This window comes from Cavia porcellus, unplaced genomic scaffold (assembly GCF_034190915.1).
Source record: "Cavia porcellus strain 051 isolate PalLab524CR breed Dunkin Hartley unplaced genomic scaffold, mCavPor4.1 scaffold_22, whole genome shotgun sequence".
Classification (NCBI taxonomy): Eukaryota; Metazoa; Chordata; class Mammalia; order Rodentia; family Caviidae; genus Cavia; species Cavia porcellus.
In genome coordinates this window covers 50,797,904-50,817,419 of record NW_026947505.1, presented here as the reverse complement: position 1 = coordinate 50,817,419, position 19,516 = coordinate 50,797,904, and positions in this window count along the sequence as shown.

Sequence of the window (19,516 nt, the reverse complement as noted above, 5' to 3'; positions counted from 1 at the left end):
AGCAAATAAAAATCATGGCCCATCTCAAAATTCAAACATTCTTTTTTATTTTAAAGAGAAAAGACAATACAAACAATGATACAGAATTTCAAAACAGGATAATGGGAAATTAACAGTGGTTAATATATCGCATATTGTTATCTACAAAGTAGTTTCTTAGATTACAAGATATGGTCATGCAAAATTGATCAGATAATATAAGCACAAACAGTTCTTTTCAATGAAATACAAGAAATTAGTAATATAATTATCTTAGCTTTTCCCTTCTATCTTTTCTCCTTTCTCCTATCTCAGCTGTTCTTTTATTTTGGGCTGTTTAGTTCCCTTTCACAATATCTATTTTGGATCTTACTTATTCTTTGGTTTCTTACACTAGGTAGACAATGCAATGTTTACACATGTGACTTACTTCACTTATGAGTGTGGTCTCTAGTTGCATCCATTTATATATGAAAGCCCTGACTTTATTCTTCTTTATAACCGAGTACTACTCCATTGTTGAACATTTTTTTCATATATTATTTGCCATTTATATTTCTTCATCTGAGAAATATATATATATATCTCAGATGCCCAATTTTGGATTGAGTCTTTGAATTTGGGGATTCTAACTTTTTCTAGTTATTTATATGTCTTAAAGAGAAGTCTTTTGTCTAAAGGATATTTGACTAAAAGTTTTTTCTTACTCTTTGGGTTTTCTTTTCACTCTGTTGGCAATTTCTTAGATATGCAAAAACTTTTTAATAATATGAGATTCCAGTTGTTGATTCTTTGATGTACCTCCTCTGTAGTTAGATTTTCTTCATGAACTCTCTGCCCACCTCTGTCGTCAATATCTCTACATGCTTTGTATTATAGCATATTTAGTGTTTCTATTTTAATAATTACATTTTTGATTCATTTAGACTTTAGTTTAGTACTTGATGATAGACATGGTTTTGATTTTAGTCTTTAGCATGTGGAAAGCCAGTTTTTCCAGCACCACTTATTAAAGAGACGATCTTTCTTTCAGTGAACATGTTTGGTCCCTTTGTCGAAGATAAGGTGGCTGCTACGTGTGTTTGTAGTTGTGTCTGCATCTTCTAATCTGTTCTGTTAATCTTAAGGTCTGTTTTTTTTCCCCAGTATCAATGGTAATAATCTTGTTTAATATTTTTCTTTTTGCTATTTCTTTTATACATTCTATCTTTTGGTTTTGTTTTATAATTTGAAACAAGATCTCACTATGTGATTCAGGTTGATATTGAACTTGCTGTGTAGCCCAGGCTGGCATCAAAATCATGGCAGTTCTCCTGCTTCAGTTTATTGAATGCTGGAACTACAACTGTGCTCCACTATATCCAGCTGATACATTCTTTTGTAAACACAAGTGAACTGGAACATCACTGTTATGATTGATACATTGTGTCAACTTGAGAAGTTTAGAAGTTTAACTGAGAAACTCAGCAGACAGCAAGGTTCTTGCTTTGCAAATATCCTCATCCTATGCAAAGGAGGGCAAGGAGATTTTGTGAGGGCTACACCAACCCTGAAGTCGGGGAGGTGGCCTGTATACAAAATAAGGCAGGAGAAGAGGCTTACTTGTTTTGTTCCCTTTTGCTTTGGCTGCTGCCTTGAAGTGTTGCCCCAGTGCCATGACACCATACGTTGGAGCCAGCTGATTATGGACTGAAACCTCCACAAACCATAAACTAAATAAAGCTTTCCTTCCTTCAGTTTGGGTGCTGGGGATTTTGTCCAAGCAAGGAGAGAAAACCAAGACACTCACACTTCTGCACGGCTTTGGCTAGTAGTTTTGTTCAGTTAACATCATATGGTAAAAACAAAATACTCCACTAAAACATAATTTTTTAAAGATGATACATTTTCTTTTAACCTTTAATTTAATGCATTTTAAAATTTTTCTTATCACCACAGGTTTACACTACATAATGCTTAAAATTCGTCACAGGGAATTGGTCCATGTATGTTGGGAGCCGCGGCCGAGCCCGGTCGCCTTACTTGGCGGACGTGAGGCCTGTAGGAAAGAGCAAAGCCTGAGCTAGATTACCCCTCCCATCGAGTGTGCTAAGATGGCGCTTATCTCCTGCTTCCTGCTTGGTAAACAACCCGCCCTGTAAGATCTCCTGCTTCCTGCTTGGTAAACAACCCGCCCTGTAAGATCTCCTGCTTCACAACCCGCCCTGTAAGATAGTCTGCCTAGCAACAACTGATGTTAGCCAATCAGCCCGCATCGCGCGCTTTGAACTGATTGGCCACTGTAACCCTATAAAAGTGAGTGCCTCTCCTGCCACGAGAGAAGAAGCAAAGAGAAGCAGTAGAAGCCCGGAAGGAGCCGCGGAGAGCGGACCGGTAGAGGCTTCGGAGCGAAGCACGGAAGGAGCCGCGGGGAGCGGACCAGAGGAGGCTTCGGCTGGGAGCGATCCCAGGGCAGGCTGTACGGAGAGAAAATAAAAGAAAAGGTTGTCCACTGCCAGACTTTGTCGTGTGTCCTTCCTGCCGGCCGGGAGCGACACCGACACATGTACATAACACTTCTTAATTCTTTCTGCAGCCTCTTCCCTTCCCCTCCCTCACCTTCTTCCACCTCTTGGTCCTTTTCCTTTTTCAAAAGATTAAATGGGAACTATAATTCAGTTTATAATCCTAAGTATTACATGGTAGGTGATTTCAACTTAGTCACCCTTAGTAATAAAAACTAGAATAAAGTTGTGCTGTTTTTGGCTCCTTCAGCCTCACTGTGTAAGAAAGCAGCTTGGACAGTGATCCAGGGAAACACATGAATTAGAGTACCTGACTCCAGCGTGGACTGCCCTGTCCGCACTCCTTTGCCTCAATGACTGTTGCAGTCAGAAAATAGGAGCTCAGCTGGTCCCCAGGAGTTAAGACACTGCTTTTCCGTATCACTCCAGGCTGCCAAAGAATAAAAGCCTGCAAAGCCCGCACGGTGCGGACAGTTCCTTCTCTCCACCTTGTCTCTGCTTGTTCTTCTTCCATCAGAGAAGGGACCAGCCCACCCTGTCTCTGAACATCACACGCCTCCTTCCTCCGCAGACGCTTGATTCTTAACCAGAAGGAAGGCATCCCCCTTCTTCACTCCTATGTATCCGTCAAGTTTAAAAATTCTCCTCCTTAATGCATTCCTGACTTTTCTAGAGTTAGTGAATCCTTCCTTTGCCTTTCAGAGAAATTGGTCTATATCTCTTTGTTGTAACCCTGTGAGGTGTTTTAGTTGTTAATATTTCTAGATAGCTCCCACCATGGTGGACATGGTGCTTGCATATCTCTTAATTCAAGCATCCAACTCCATACATGATCCATAATACACATTTAATGAATAAGGAGTATACAGATGCTGGATAAATGAATTAATAAATATGCTACACTCTGAAATTAAAGAATAGAATTAAGCTGTTTGCATTGCATATTTTTATAAAATGAGGATTCCCTACAAATGAATGGAAATATTGTTTGTGTGTTTGCAAATTCACGATAAATGTTATAGATGAAATAAAAACACACAAAGGTTTTGTCTTCTTCTCCAGCATCACTTTGTACTGTGTTAGCATTTATGTGTCAGTCTTTTTTGAGTTTGTCCTCCGTGCTGTATTTCTGCCTTCCACAGGGCATTGGCACCAGCTGTGCTCCCACCTGAAATCTTATTTCTTTCTTCTTTATTGTGTTGACTCCAACTTAATCTCAGACTCCTTACCCAGTGCTCACCTCCTCAAAGACCTACTATAGTATAGGGCGTACACCAGCAGAAAGGGAAGTAACAATTACAGTGGCAATAGCAGTAACTCTAGTAGTTATTGAGAATGTTCTCTATGGCAAGGTTCTGAATACTTGTATTGATTGTCTTATTTAGTCCTCTACAACAACCCTCTGAGGCAGGGATCATCATTAGTCCTGTTTAAAACTAAGGGAAATAAGCTCACAGAAATTAGGTGGCAAATTCAAGCTCACACAACAAAAGGATGTTAAACTACTAGACATGAAACCTTTACAGCTCTTATCACAGGCACAATTTAACAATTATTTGCATAAATTGCTGTTTAATAACTTTACACCCTTAAAAGACTGTAAGCTCAGTAAGGTGACTCTGTCCTTAGCTCTTTATATTGTATGAGGTACAACCTGGATAATCAATAAATATTTGTTTAGTGAATGTGTTTTTATTTGAGGTGGTATTTCAGGGCAGAATTTAATGCCATGGTGTTTTTACTGGTCTGTATCTGTCGAAGGGGATTGATTAGAATATATTAGTGCATAGTCTCTTAACTGGAGTTTTATTTCTCATATGAGCACCTAAAATGATAGAAAGTTGGTGGTTTGATGATAATATTGAGACAACCGGTCTCCCAGAGGCACACCATCAACTCCAGGTCTAATCTGGCCATAAAAGATGTGATTTCAGTCTCAGCAGCCCTGCTATTTTGTTAGGGATATTGCTGTGTTTAATACTAAAACAATATATTTTGTCATTTAAAAAATGCTCCACAACATGTTTTCCTTTTGGCCCAGTGGTAATACTATGTCATTCTCCAGGAATGTTTCTTTTATATCCAAAGGCAACTTCAGTTTAGAAATCTTATTGGCGTTCACAAAGAGGTTTAGTCCTGTGATTTGAATGGAAGAAGAGGAGAAAGCATAATATTTCTGTTTGAATCTCCTAATCTGAACATTCAGAGTTTGATTGACTGCCAAAATACACCATGAAATTTTCAAATGATAATAATGGAAGAGATTAGAATTTGGTGTCCATTACAGATTTGTGGAAAGCTATTTTTTTCATTAGGGTCTTAACCTAGGAACTGAGTAAAATGTTCCTCTCCACCCTATTTATCTGTTTAGCTAAAAGTGTGATGTTTTCTCACAGACCCAATCCTCTTCATGTTATCTTGGCAAAATTCTTTCACCCCAAAATATATGAAAACTGTATGTAACAAACAATTCACTTTAATGTGGGAAACAATGGACAGGAGGGGGAGAAGGACGTCAAATAAATAATGTTAAAGTTATAATTATTTTGAGGTTGCCACTTTCATTTAAAATTTATGTGTTTCTTCTTAACTGATTGAAACTTTTGGAGGACGATGGTGCAAATGTCTCTGTACTGCATTTATGTTCTGTGGCCAGCCACAGATTTTACAATTGTGCAAGATGTTGTTCACAAACAAGCCTTTTATTGAACTGTACATTAATTTGGACAAATTTTTTAGTACTACACTATTTCTTAAAAATGAAACTATACTAGTTTTCATCTAATTTCACAAGTGTTAGAATTTAACCGTGTTCTCTGAACTTTGAATCATTTTTCTAAGGAAAAGATATTGTATGAATATTCAATGAACCAGAACCTTCTAGGAGATATCATGGTTTTGACATCAGGTCTGGAATCCGTATTTTATGCTGGGAAATATTTGGAGACAATCTTAGGCTCATCACTTCCAGAGATAGAAGTGATGAGCCCATACTTTAGAGACATCTGTCTCTAAAGTATGCTGCATAATCCCTTAATTGTCCTTCTGGTGCTGATTTGAGTAATACGGGAAATTTTTGCCAACATGGAGTTATTTTAATAGTTCTTCCAGTCACACTACTGTGGTCCCAGAAAGCTATTTTTAATATGCTATTTTAAACTAATAGTCATCTCCCATTTTAATGAATTAAAGTCATATTTTATTATATTTCAGATAAAACAACAAATGATATTGATGTTTTAATTGACCTATAAAATATTTTTCTAGTAAAAAGTCCCTTTCCCATTGAATTTGATCAAGTATTTTAATAATCACTAAAGATCAATATTTAAATAACAAAAAATTCATTGACAGCCCGATCATTTCAGGCACTCTATATTGGGAATAACTAAGCTAAGAAGAAAGAAGTGAACCCTTGTTAGTGAGTACAGAGTTCTTTTAAATTCTCAATTTAAAAAATAAGTGCATTTTTAGTTTTTTCAGTTGTCAGAGGTAAGGGAAGAAGGTCGTCAGAAGTGTATTAAAGTTAAGGTGCTCTTTGGGAGTTATTTAGCTTTGTAATCAAGGGACCTGTAGAAAACCTATAGAAAAAGCAGAACTTTTAGTGATGCAAACATAAATGCTGAGAAGTAGGAGGAGTAAGCCATGGAGATACAGTGGTCAGGACACTCAGGTGAAATGGTCACTTTCAGAGCAGATCAGCAGAAGCTTCTGCTGATTTCTGTTGCCACTTGACATCTATGACCAGGGAAACAGCATTACAGCAGTCAGAAGGCTATGAAGTTCTGAGAAGCTTTTGTGATCTATTTAGCATAGTAGCTTTTTCCCTCAGAACTCTGATGTTATCTACAAGTGTCACTCTTAGGTGTCAATGTGAATGTGGATGAGTGATATAGGGTCTCCTATCCTGGTTCCTACTTAAAATTAAAATAACTGCCACATAAAATTTAAGTGAGTTAATAATTGCTGAAAATCCATTGCATGCTAGACATGTAACAAAAATGTGTTTTTTCTTCACTGTTCTCAAAAGATTACATGGAATAGGTAAGGCTATTGATTTCAGGTCTCCCCCACTCCGAGGCTTTAAAAGTGAAATCAGTATTACAAAGGAGATAAAGATTCCAGCAACCCACGTAATGCTGCTGTAAATGACTAACTCTTCAAACGGCAAGATCAAGTTCTGTTGAATAATCATAATGACTGGTGATGTTTAAGATACCTACGTTGTAATTCAGTCAGAACTCTGGCAAGAGTTCAGATTTCTCAGCCTTTGCAAAATCCCATAACTATCATTTATTATGGCCACAAAAGCATTGAACTGTTGTCACCCCCAATGCTACATTTGTTATGATTGCTCAAGATAGAGAGGGATTCAGAAGGTGCTTAACTCAGGTATGAATAGAACTTTTCCTTAGAACAATTTTTCTGTTTAACACACCAGTGGATGGATGGTGGAAACCTATTCCGTGAGTCTTCCATTCATAAAGCTAAGGGATGGACATTTTACTACAATGTTGGTAGAAGTCAGCCAAACAGAAACAAAAAATAAATGCTGGAAAATGAGCTTGGTCTGGTTAGCACATGATCCAACCAGAAACAACTGTCATGCGTGTCTTTTCTGTGGAAAGAGTAGCTTCAATGCTATGAGTCCTGCAGAAACTTCACTGGCTCAGAAAAGAGAAAGAATGTGGCCAGCAAAGAACACATTTTCAGCAAGCTGAGCAAATATGGCTTTGACGTCAGGGAGGGAGGACATACATGTGTAACAAAGGAGTTGTGCACACATGGGGATTTTGTGGTACCTGGGTGACTGCCCAGAGCACTAAATCCTGGAGTTGAGAATCCCTTTGAAGACCCTTCACAACGCCTGGGAATTTCAAAGAATATCATCATAACTCAGAAAGCCTCTGAATGTCATTTTACCTTGTTCTTCTGCCTCCCCACTGTGCTGGCTGTCCCTAGTGACAGACTGAAGCCCAGCTATGGCCTGGGGGAGGGAGTGGATTGCAGCAGATGTGCACATCTGGATCACCTGCTGGTAACCCATCAGGCCCCAGCGTTCCCATGGCTTTTGTGTTCACATGACATTTCTGAGGGTGGCCTCCTCTTTGAGATAACTAGATCTTTTAGACCAAGGGTTTTAATTATTGATTAAAACATTCTGTAATGTATAGGCTATTCAGAGCAAACTATATTTGCTCATCTTTAGCATATGGAATCTTTCTCATTGTCTCGTATGTAAATAATTGACTCTGAGATTATAATTATTATAACATTTTAAAGAGAAGAATACATAGCTGGGGATTTTGGGAGAATTGTGAGTATCTTTTGTGCTGTCTTCCTATATAAGTTACTTAGGCAAAAGGCAGCTTTGATTTTTACTTTAATTCTACTTCTCCACTGTGGGTTTTTACACAGTTCCTCTGAACATAGAGAAATTCAATATTTACATGGGTAACTTTCAACCCCGTTCTGCCCTATTCAGTTCTCTTGTTTTTAATCATTACACAGTGAGTATACAATGACATTTCACATCTGTTTCTGGTTGGGAAGATCAGTTAGGATAGGGGTGATTGAGAGCTACATTAGGTGAAGTAATTACAAAGAAATGTTAAGAAGTGGAAGTGTACCATTTCCCCATTTTTATCTAATGCATTCAGCATTTGAGAAAGGATGATGTGAGGCTCCGTTGATGTGATAGGGATTGGGGGTGGTGATACATACAGTTAAGCAAATGGCACACTTCAGAGCAACCTAACTGGGTTACTGCTGGGGGAGGTGGTGGCAAACCATACTGGAGTTTGATGGTTGAGTTTGCCCTGAATAGTTCTGAGTATGGATTGTTTCTTTATGTTTTATCTTTAGGCAATCTTGTATTTTAATTATAATTTGTCATTATCTTTTCATGATGTTCTTCTGTATGAGATTCTAGTTATCTATAAAACTATGTAGCTTTAAAAATTTCAGACTTCCAAAAAGTAGCTTAAGCACCAGAAGAAACTGGCATATTAAAGTTCAACCCAATGGAAACATAGTTTTTAATTTGGAGAATAAAGATATGTTGGGATTTGCAAAAGTCAAAGTCCTCCAAGCAAGGTTAAGTTGCTCTTTAATACACTGAATGTGCATATTTAGAAGTCTGGGGATTTACAATCAGCAAGAGGGCTATAACTTTCTCTTTTTTTTCTGATTTGGTTTGTGTAAATTTGTAGTGCAAGTGTTTCATTTCTCTAGACATTTGTATTTAATTTGCTGCTTAATGTGAAAAAAATTAAAGGTTGAGGAAATCACGCTCCAGAATGAATGTATTACATCTGACTTCTATGGGAATATTTTCAGTTGCACATTGTTCCAGTGCTGTAATCACAAGGAAATGTGTGAAAAACACTATTGAGAGGATAAATTTTGTCCTTAAAGTATTATCAAAGATTTCCAGTAGTCACCAATTTTGTTTTATCAAATATGCTTCATTCTAATTTGTCTTAGTTCATTATTTAGAAGTATATATTATCACTCTTTACCTTAATTTTTACAATTCTTTTAAAAATCCCTGTTGTAAAAGGTTCAGCTTTCATCTTATAATAACAATGACAACATGCATAATCTTTTTCTTTCATAATATAGTCTCTTACTTGATTCTTTTTTGTGTTTTTCCTTTCTTAAAAAAAAACTAGCTACAATGTAATGAATGTTTTCCTATTCTCTCCCTATATTCACGAAATTCATGTATCAAAATCCTAACACCCAATGTGATATGGAGGTGGAAACTCTGAAAGATAATTAGTTTACGGGGAAGGACTCTCAGGAATTAGTGCTCTAGAAAACTCGTTCCACTATGTGAGGATTCAAGGAGAAATCAGCAGTGTGACTTCTTGATAAAGGTCCTCACCAAAATGTGACCAGCTGGCATACTTATCTCAGACTTTCCATCTCCAAAATTGTTAGAAATAAATTTATGTTGTTTATAGAACTATGGTGTCATGTTATAGCAGTACATGATGACTAAGACACTTGCTGCATTGAGAAACTCAAAATTAATAGAAAGGAAGGCACATCATTAAAATAAAACAGCATAATGCTATGGTGACATTTAGATTCAGTGATTTAAAGTCTATCTTTGGAGGAAATTTGGGCAGTATTATAGGTTAGAAATTTGACTCCATCTGATTTTTTCAGCTGTAAGGGCCAGTCCCTTTTGGAAGGATCTAGAAGCCACCCAAAGATCAGAAATCATGGCACTGGAGGCATTTTCTCTAGTTTAAAGGAATGTATTCTGTGGAAGTTTGGAATGAACTCTGTCAGTCAGTAAGAGTGCATATAGTCTCCAAGGGCCAACTCTGGGTTCTAATGTCGGTAGGGGATCTCCAGACACACTATACACAAGGCAGTCTATCGTGGAGTATGGATAAAAATAGAGAGGAAAAGGACATATTTTTGTTGTTTCTGTTTATAGAACCCAGTTCTTTGGTCTTCAAAGGTCTCAGCCTAGTAGAACTGTAGGCTGTTGTTTTTCATTTATTCCCCCTAAAAGAATGTGGGGGGGGGGAATCTTGCAAATATCCCCTGCTTCGGCATTGTTTGATTTTCTAAAAAAATTAATAAAAACAGTTCCGAGCAGCTGGTTGAAACAATTATACTCTTCACAAAAGCCTTTGCAGATGACACTAAATGTTAAAAAAATAATTCTTTCAATTAGTGTGTGGCCAGTGCACCTGCAAACTGGAATCACCCAAGGAAACATCCATGAGCATCAGGGAGAACAGTTTAGGAATTCATCCACTTGGCCTTTTTCTATTGCCACATTCACGCAGATGTGAGGCTGAGGGGAGCACATGCTGGAAAGGCCACCCGCCTGCAGTCCCAAGAGCATGAGAAATACGAGCTCAAATCAGGAAAGCTATGCACTTGCAACTGTGTGCCATCAGCACCATTTCTGCTTGTTCTTAGAGTCACTTTATTTTGTTGTTGTTTTTCCTAAGTAACATAAGTATGATGGAGAATTATTGCTCTACATACCTCATAAATTAAAAAAGCAAGTTCCGTTGTTAACTGTATGTAGCACTTTATATGCTGCTGTGTTTTCCAGTATTTTTAATTGTTCTCTAGGATTCTTTTAATTTTTCTAAATATTTTTTTTTCGCTTGGAAATTGTTAGGAAGATAGGACTGTTTAATTTTTTTAGTTTTTGCTAAGTTCTCAATGCGTACTTCACTATTCCTTGCATAGAACTAGCCATCAGTTACACTGACATTTTAAACTTTCTTCAAAAACATTAAGCAAGCACTCTGTATGCTAGTATTGTGCTTAGTATTAGGTTAAATAAAATCTAACCTTTGTCTTGGAAATGCTTATAATTTTTGCTGCAATTAGTTTCCTTGTTTGCTTTAATGAAATGTAACATTTTATTATCAGTCTAGATACTTTTCATTCTTATCTGTGGAAGTGTTAAGTTTAAATAACCACTCCCTTAACAAAAAAAAAAAAAAAAAAAAAAAAAAAAAAACATGTTGAAATTTATTTGGTGTTGTACCTAAGTGGTGGGACACTGAAGAGGTCAGGTTTTGACGTTTCTGTCTTCATGAGTGGGATTAATGCCCTTATATAAACTGCCTTGTTCAGCTCCTTTTTGCCTCTTGGTCCTTCCACTTTATGCCATGTAAGGATGAAGTATTCGCCTCCAGAGGGCCCAGCATTCCAACGCCATCTTGGAATCAGAATTGCTAAATCTGCTGGTGACTTGATTTTGACCAGTATTCAGAGCTATATGCATTTCTTATTTCTTTTTGACAGTTGTTTTTATATTATTTCTAAATTCATTTTTATTTTAAGAATTTTTTCATTTTAAACTTTACATGTTAGTAGTCGATAATGACTATGTTCATTATGGGGAGTTGGTACTTGTACATAGCATAGCTCAACTGTTTGTATCCCTTTCCCTTTCCCCTCCATCTCTTGCTCCACTGCCACTTTACAAAAGGTGATACCTCCTACTTCCTAGTATCTATCTTTTACTTTTCTGTTTATTTTATTCTTGTTTCTTGTATAAAAGAAGCAATGAGCTATTTAAACTCTGATTTAATGTCTGACTTATTTCTTATGCGGTCTATGGTATTCTATTATAGCACCACAAACCAGTCTAAGACAGGAAGTAAATAAGGAATTGCACCTGGTGTACCAATTATTGAATTGCTGTGTTGTAAATGGCTTAAAACAACTACTATGATTTAACGCAGGTAAGTGTATGGGTCAGCTGAGAAATTACGCTGACTTGGGTCAGCTTGGCTGATCTTAGCAGACTTCCTCTCTGGTCTAGGGTCAGCCAGTGATTCACTAGATGGCATAGTCTGGGTTGGTCATTTACATATCCAGTGATTCACTGGCCACTGTTTGGATTGACCAGGCTGACTAGACTCTATTGCTCCTTGTCATAAGGAAGACCAGCCCAAGTTCATTCAAAGAATTACAGCAGATTTCCAAGCCAGCCAGCATCGGGGTAAAAAGACTATAGATGCCTAGGCACAACTGTCATAGTCTTTTCTGAGTTCTACTGGTCAGAACAAGACGTAGGACCATTCCAGATTCAAGAAGTAGAAGAAAGACTCCTCTCTTTAACAGAGGGAGCCTGGATATCACATTGCAAAGAACATAGATGCAGAGTAGAGTGAAGCATTGGAACCAGTTTTACAACCATATCCTGTAGATTTTTTTTAGAATGACTTAGAAAGTAAAATATCATATCCCTCTACTTGATTAATTTTACAAACCTTGCTCAAGGGTTATTTTTTCCCTAAAAACTACTCGGATCTTAATATGTATATATCACAATCTCTAAAGTCATATTGTAAGTAGGAAAAAATTATGTTTAAGGAAAGAGAGTGCTATAGAAGAATTATTCAATTTCTTTAAAGTAGTAAATGGGCATACAAATAACTTTTGTATTTCTCTATCTTATTTGATCTTTCAAAGGGTCAACTGGGCTCCAAGAAAATGGTTTCTGGGAACTGTTGTTCAGGATGCTTCCAGTCGTGGATATTCACCTGTGAAATGCAAGCTGTAGCAAACAGCAGTCTTCTAGACAAACGGGATGTGATGACAGAAAAAGTATGAAAATGAGGGACGGGCACTTTCATTCCTGCAAACTGCTCACGCTTTCCTTTTCCTTTGTGAGGGAGGTCCTCAGAAACAAATGCCTTTATAAAGTTTAATAGAGTCATTGCAATTGGGATGCTTCTTGGAAATAGCCTAGTAAGAAATCTCACACTAAACATTCCTAATGCCTGTGACAATGCTAGCAAATGTCACAACTAGACATAAAAAGTTCAGCGTGGAAGCTCAAAGTTGTTTTTTTCATGCCTTTATTAGTATGAAAGCAATTTTTTTCATATAAGCAATTAAACTAATTTAACTTTTTGAGACAGGCTCTTCCCACATAGCTCACACTGCCCTGAAACTCACTATGTAGTCTGGGCTGGCCTCAAATTTATAGCAACCCTCCTGCCTCAGAGCCTCCAAAGTACTGGGATCACAGGTGCGTTTGCACAGTGAAACTTTTGACAATGGGAAATGAATTTCCCACTTTGGTTCTCTTGTTGGTAAATTAAGACACTTAAGTCAATGAAATGATTATCATAGAGAAGTGTTTTCATTACTTGCTGTACACTGGGTAAGTTATCAAGGACCTTCAGTCACCAAACCACTCAAGACATATTTGCTATCATGATATCAGATTTTCCAGGAGGTGGTGTTCCTATGGAGCTGCCACTTGAAGGAGTTGGCAGTAACTGATAGTGAAGAAATGATTAATAAAATGTGAATACAGATGAGTACAACTTTCTTGTTTCTTATCATGTACTGGAAAGTTACTATATTTCTACATTTTATCAAGTTTCAAGTTAGGAAATTAAAATAGAAAATCATCAGTGACATGCAGGCTACTTTCACATTAGAAAGGTCATGAGGAACTGATATTTAAAATGACTTTTGAATGAGAATACAAAGCATGCAATGCCTGTAGAGTATTCTAGGAAGATGAAACTAAAACAAGCGTTTAAATTTTGCTGAGAAATTAAAAGAAAGTAAATGTGAGGGGGCAGCATGGACAACTGATTAAGTGTAATCTGAAGAAGGAGGATTAAAGTCCCAGGGCCAGAGGCTTTCTAAACCAGGGGAAGGCACCTTCCTTTTACTTTAACTGCCTTGAAAACATCATAGATGTTCAAACTGAGGAGAAGGATGATCTAATTTACATTTCAAACCCCGGACTATGGTGTAGTTCTGATGAGCAATGGTGCTGTTTTTTGCACTAAGGTGGTAGCAACAGAGATACAGAGAAATGAATGTATCTAAGAATTGTTTTGGAAGTCTTATTGAAAGAACCTGGTAATGAGGCATTAAATGTGGGGAGTGTAGAAGACAAAAGAAGAGTTAGAGTTTTGAGCAACAGGGTAGAGATGATTTCATTTATTTTATTTATTCCAGTAGGTCTACTAGAAATTAAGAGTTCTGCTTTGGCCATATTAAGAATTCATGGAAGATAGTATGTTTCAAAGTACCACAGTACTATTCTGCAGGGTAACCTTACAGCTACCCATGAAGAAGTAGAGTCTAACTCTCTAAGAGTCTGAATTGACCTTCAAGGCTCATTTATACACAGTAGTGACTGTAGAAGTAATGCTATATGACTTCCAAGGTTAGGTCAGATGTAGCCTTAAGAAAACTTGTTGCCTTGTGGATGCACTCTGTTAGGACTTTCTTACAGCCTACTTCTCACACTGTAGGACACCCAAGCTACCTGGAAAGGTCTTGTGTAGCTGTTCCGACAGCTACAGCTGAGCTCAGCCTTATGAACACCCCATCACTGAACCCAAACATGAGAATGAAAAAACCTCCTGATTCTTCTAGTCCTGCATTGCTTATGTCACTCCAGACTTCCCAGGAGAGACTCCAGCTATCACAGAACAGAGTTAAACCAGTACCTCTTTTTTCTGCTCAGATTCCTGATTCACTGACTCCTTGAATATAATGAAATTATTATGGTTTTACATTAGTAAGTTTGGAGTAGTTCATTGTCCAAAAATAAATGATTATAACAGTGTGAAATGATTTCATTAGACATCCAAAAAGAAATGTGAATAGATTGTTGAATGTGTTAATCTTCATTTTCAGATGTGTTTCAAAATGAGAACAAGCAGAGAGAAGTCCAGGGGTTTCAGTACTCAGCAAAGCATCTCAATATTTAGAGATAAAGCAGAGGGGAAGGAATTGACAAACTTACCAATTCCCAGCTTGTCCAGAGAAGCTCTGTTGGTTTAGAATTCCTTCTGCTGGTTTATTTTTAACAGCATATTATTATTATTTGCATTAGTTGTATTATTGTGAGTTGTACCTACTACTTGCATCAAAATGATTGGTGATAGGTATGAAATACCCTCATTTTGTTCTTCCATTGTCTGTCATGATATTATCTGCAGTATATAAATGTAGGTGTGAGTTCACATTTTAATAGGTTGTTATATCTGCAAGTTTACCAAGATAACTTTTTCCAAGACCATTCTAGAATAAATGTACTACTCCCTTTCTAGATAGTATGCAGTGGGCTTCTAATAAAGTGCACTTGGAAAAAAATCCAGGGCTATCTAACAACCTTGGGTCTCAGTGGTGTTGAGAGATTTATTTGTTGCTGTTGCTTCTGTCAATCACATGGTGACCTGTGCTATGAGCTGTGGGATTCTCAAATCCTTAGGGCTACCACTTGAGGTCAAAAGGAAAATGTGAGTAATGTATGGGAACTGGACTCCAAAAGTTCTGTGCATAGAGACATCAGAAGGTTTTTGTAGTAGGCAATTGTTTTCAGTGCTGTCTATATATGTTTATTTTACTATTGTTTGATTATATGTTTAAAATATAATAAACATTTATAGCAGTGATGAGTTAAATGATGAAAGTGCATATTTAATAAAAACTAAGACGATTTTCTGTTAGTAAATCAAAATGATAAAAGTTTGACTTATACAATGTTTCTTTTTAAACAAATATATATATTATCTATCTATCTATCTATCTATCTATCTATCTATCATCTGTCATCTTTCTACCTCATGCATTATAGGGTCAGAGTGAAATCAGTGACCACAGAATAGATAAAAGACAAAAATCTGTTGAGGGAGTACCAGTATCTACTTCCAAATCTTGTAGTTACTCTTAAGAATATAAATCTGCTAAAAACAATGTAATAAGCAAAGAAGTTACATTATATATCAGTCTATGAAGTAAAGCTTTCCTTATGGGCCAAATGTCTGCTCTGCAGTATTAGTCTCATTCATTTTTAAGACAATTATTTGACCAATAATTGGTATATGATAAAATTTACATAATTATAATGAGAATATAATTTAATAAGCTTTAACATATGTATACATGCATATAACTTTTCCCACATCCAACAAAATGGAGTTATCCATCAACCCCCAGAAGGTTTCTTTATGCTTCTCCATGCAGCAAAATCTTCTGATGTTGAATTCACTCTAGTGATTTGTGTGAATAACTAGGAGCTAGGTTAATGTTTAGTCAGTGCATTCTTCATCATCACATATTCATAATTAAATATAATTCTAGCTTTACTTAAATACTTATCATCAAGCATATCATTTTGTTATTTTGTGTGATAAAATATGGTTCAGTCTTTAATTGACTGGCTCCAAGGCAGAAGGGTATTGGGGAAAGAACTATCAGAGAAAAGATGTTCACAACATGGTGGCCAGGAAGCAGGTCAAAAGGGGAAGATCCCAGGAGGAAGATACATCTTGCAGGTCAAGTCCATACAGAAATGCCTCTCCTGACCAGCCGCTCTCTCCTAACAATACCTTTAGTTATTGTGGACTAATCTACGAGTGAGTGTGGTAACCTCATGATCCAATGGCCTTCCAAAAATCCAACCTTGAAATATGGAAGTTTGTAGGGGGATATTTTAAATTATAATATTCTACTCCTGCCCTCAAAAGACACATATGCATCCTATTAGGCAAAATACATTTAATCAGTTCATCAGTCAAAATCACCAAAAGTCTTAACAGTTCCAGAATTATTAAAAAGTTCCTGTCCAAAGACTCCTCTGCAACTCAAAGTAAACTTTTAACTATGAGCCTTGTAAAACTCAAAAAGAAAGTTAAACACTTCCAAAATACAATGACATAGAATACACAATAAAGTAAGTATTCCTATTCTAAAAGGCGAAACAAAAGAATAGGAAAGAATTAGATCAATGCAAGATCAAACGCATCAGGAGAAACACTAAATCTTGTTTTTCTATGCCCCACAACTGGACAAATTGTGCTGTGAGCTCCATTTTCAATGAATTTTGTGACCTGGTCCTATAACATTGATTACTGCAGTCATTATGGATTCTCTTGGGGTGGCTCTTCTCACTGCCTGTGGCTTTCCTTAGCAGATGGCCCATATTTCTGGCATCTCCAATTTTCTGGAGTCTCCAGTGAACTTGTGTCTCACTTTTACAGATTCATGCACTGCCCTCTTAGGAGCACATTAACGGCCCTTCCAGGCCTTCTTCTGAAATGTTAGTGGAAGCCTTCCTGACCTCACAACTCTTGCATTCTGTATGCTTATAAAACCAGCACCACATGAATGATGACAAAGTCTGATGATGCCTTGAGAAGTAGTTAAAGCCCTTTGAATTATAACTGCTGAGGCCTCTGGGTGACTGAATGACTGAGCATTGTAAATTAATTTCTAGGGAGCAGATTTCGTAGGCAGTCTTCTTAAGCAGGGGGCCATGGGGGCTCTTTTATCAAAACAAAATCTTTCAAAGGAACTTAACTATACCCACGAGTCAGTGAAGCAGGGGGGTCATTTAGATTTTTGAGATGCTTTCAAGGCATCTTTCCTTTTGTTCTGATGAAGATTTCTTCTTTTTGTAACTTATTTTTAAAATTATTATATGTTTGCATCACATAATATTTTACAATCTTTGCATAGAGTTAGTCCATGTACATAATACATTTAATTCTTTGTTTTAATCATTTCTTCCCTTTTCTACTCCTTCCTCTCTTTTGATTTCCTCTTCTCCTTTAGAAAAATCTATCTCGTCACTTCCTATTATCTGTCTTTTATTTTTCCTTTATTTATAATTTTAGCTTCTCATACAAAAATCCATACGATATTTATTTATTTATTTTTGCCATGCAATATTTAAAGTTCTATGTCTGATCCATTTCACTTAACATTATAGTCTCAAGGTGTATCCATATTTCTACAAATGAGTCATTTATCTTTCTTTATGCCCATTGTATGAATACCTGTTTTAATCCTATTCTTTTCAGGAACAACTTACATAGTTTTATAAAGACTATTCTCTAGCTTCTCTCACCTTTTGATAATTTTATGCTTTATTGTTACTTTATTACTATGTTTTCATGCATGAGTCTACTACTAAAGTACATAGTGACTATATATATATATATATATATATATATATATATAGTCTTTTTGAAAGCAGGGTTTCACTATATGTTTTATGCTGGCCTTGAACTCACTTTGTAGCTTAGGCAGGGCTCAAACTTGTGACAATTGTCCTCCCTCAGCCTCCCAAGTGCTGAGATTACATGTGTGTACCATCTTGCCTGGATCACAGTGACTATTTTGAGGCCAAGAATCATGTTTAATTTCTCATGTTTTATTAAAACTAATATTAGTACTTTCAGTTGATCTAGAATGATTGCTATACCATTCTGATTACTATAGCAAGGCATTTATTGATTAATATTAATTAAAAATGGTACAAAATGAAAAACAAGATTAGTAGTCTGCAAATGAAAGACACACTTTTTATTAATTTTGTTCCATTCCTTTGTTAACAAGAGATTCTTTCATTAACTATTTCTGCAACTAAAGTTGCAAAAAGTTCTTTCTGTCTTATGTATAAAAGCAGATAATTCTGACCTAAGTCACTGAGGGTAGTTTCAAAATATTCTTTGGAAGCTGTAAAGAGTTCCAAATCATGTAACTTGTGTACATAACCAATATTCAAGGGAGGAAAAATTATAGACAAAAAGGCTTTAGACAAATTCATGTTTTAAAAACACCATGTACTTGCTGATTCATGATACTTCTGTCCCATTATTCACCTCATCCCACTTGACCTCTAAGGAAGAAACCCCCATGTCACAGTGAAGAACTTCATGGGTGGAGAAAGAACTTTAAACAAAACTCTATTATCAGTCCCTTATGACAATCTGGGAGTAAAAATCTCCTCTTCCTTGTTCAGAGCACAAATAATGGGCCATGATGAGGGAAAGGATTAAAGGGTATAATTTCACTTTGGATAAGGTATATTCTATATGTATATTGTCCATGTCAGATGAGGACCAGGGAGGTGTTATGGATGTGCCTAGTTATATAACCTACTTTTCAATACCGGATTTTTCATATTGTCAGAGCCAGGGTTTAGTCTAAGTTATTCCACAGGCTTCACTACAGAGCTGACCACAAAACCTAAGACCAAGTATAATGAAAAAGTCATTTTGTGTGGCTCATTGTTTGTATGAGTTTGCATGTGTCCCTGTGAGTTCAGCATGAGTGTTCCGTATCACTGCCAGCGCTTAGGCAAAACATAAATATGTCCATGGAAAATTATCACATCTTTGAAGTTTTCTCCATTGTTCACAAAACCTATCTGGATGATCACTAATTCTTCACATCTGAAATTTGGGCCATGGTCCTGAGATCTTCTTCTAAGTAATTCCACAGTGAAATGTCCTTATTAACTGAAGACAGATTGTACCACCCAAAATCATCATATGTCTCTCATTTAGCCTCTTCCCATAGAATCATGATTAGAATAAATGGCCTGGCTCTTTCTTGGAGCTGTCACACAGAGCACCAGACTTTGCCACATTGAGCAAGAAAGGATCATCTGTGCCTCCCCAGCAAAGTATGAGATGAATGACAAGCAGTTTTCAACAGGAGTAAAAACCACCTCTTTCAAACTAAATCACAAAGCTCCAATCAAGGACCTTGAT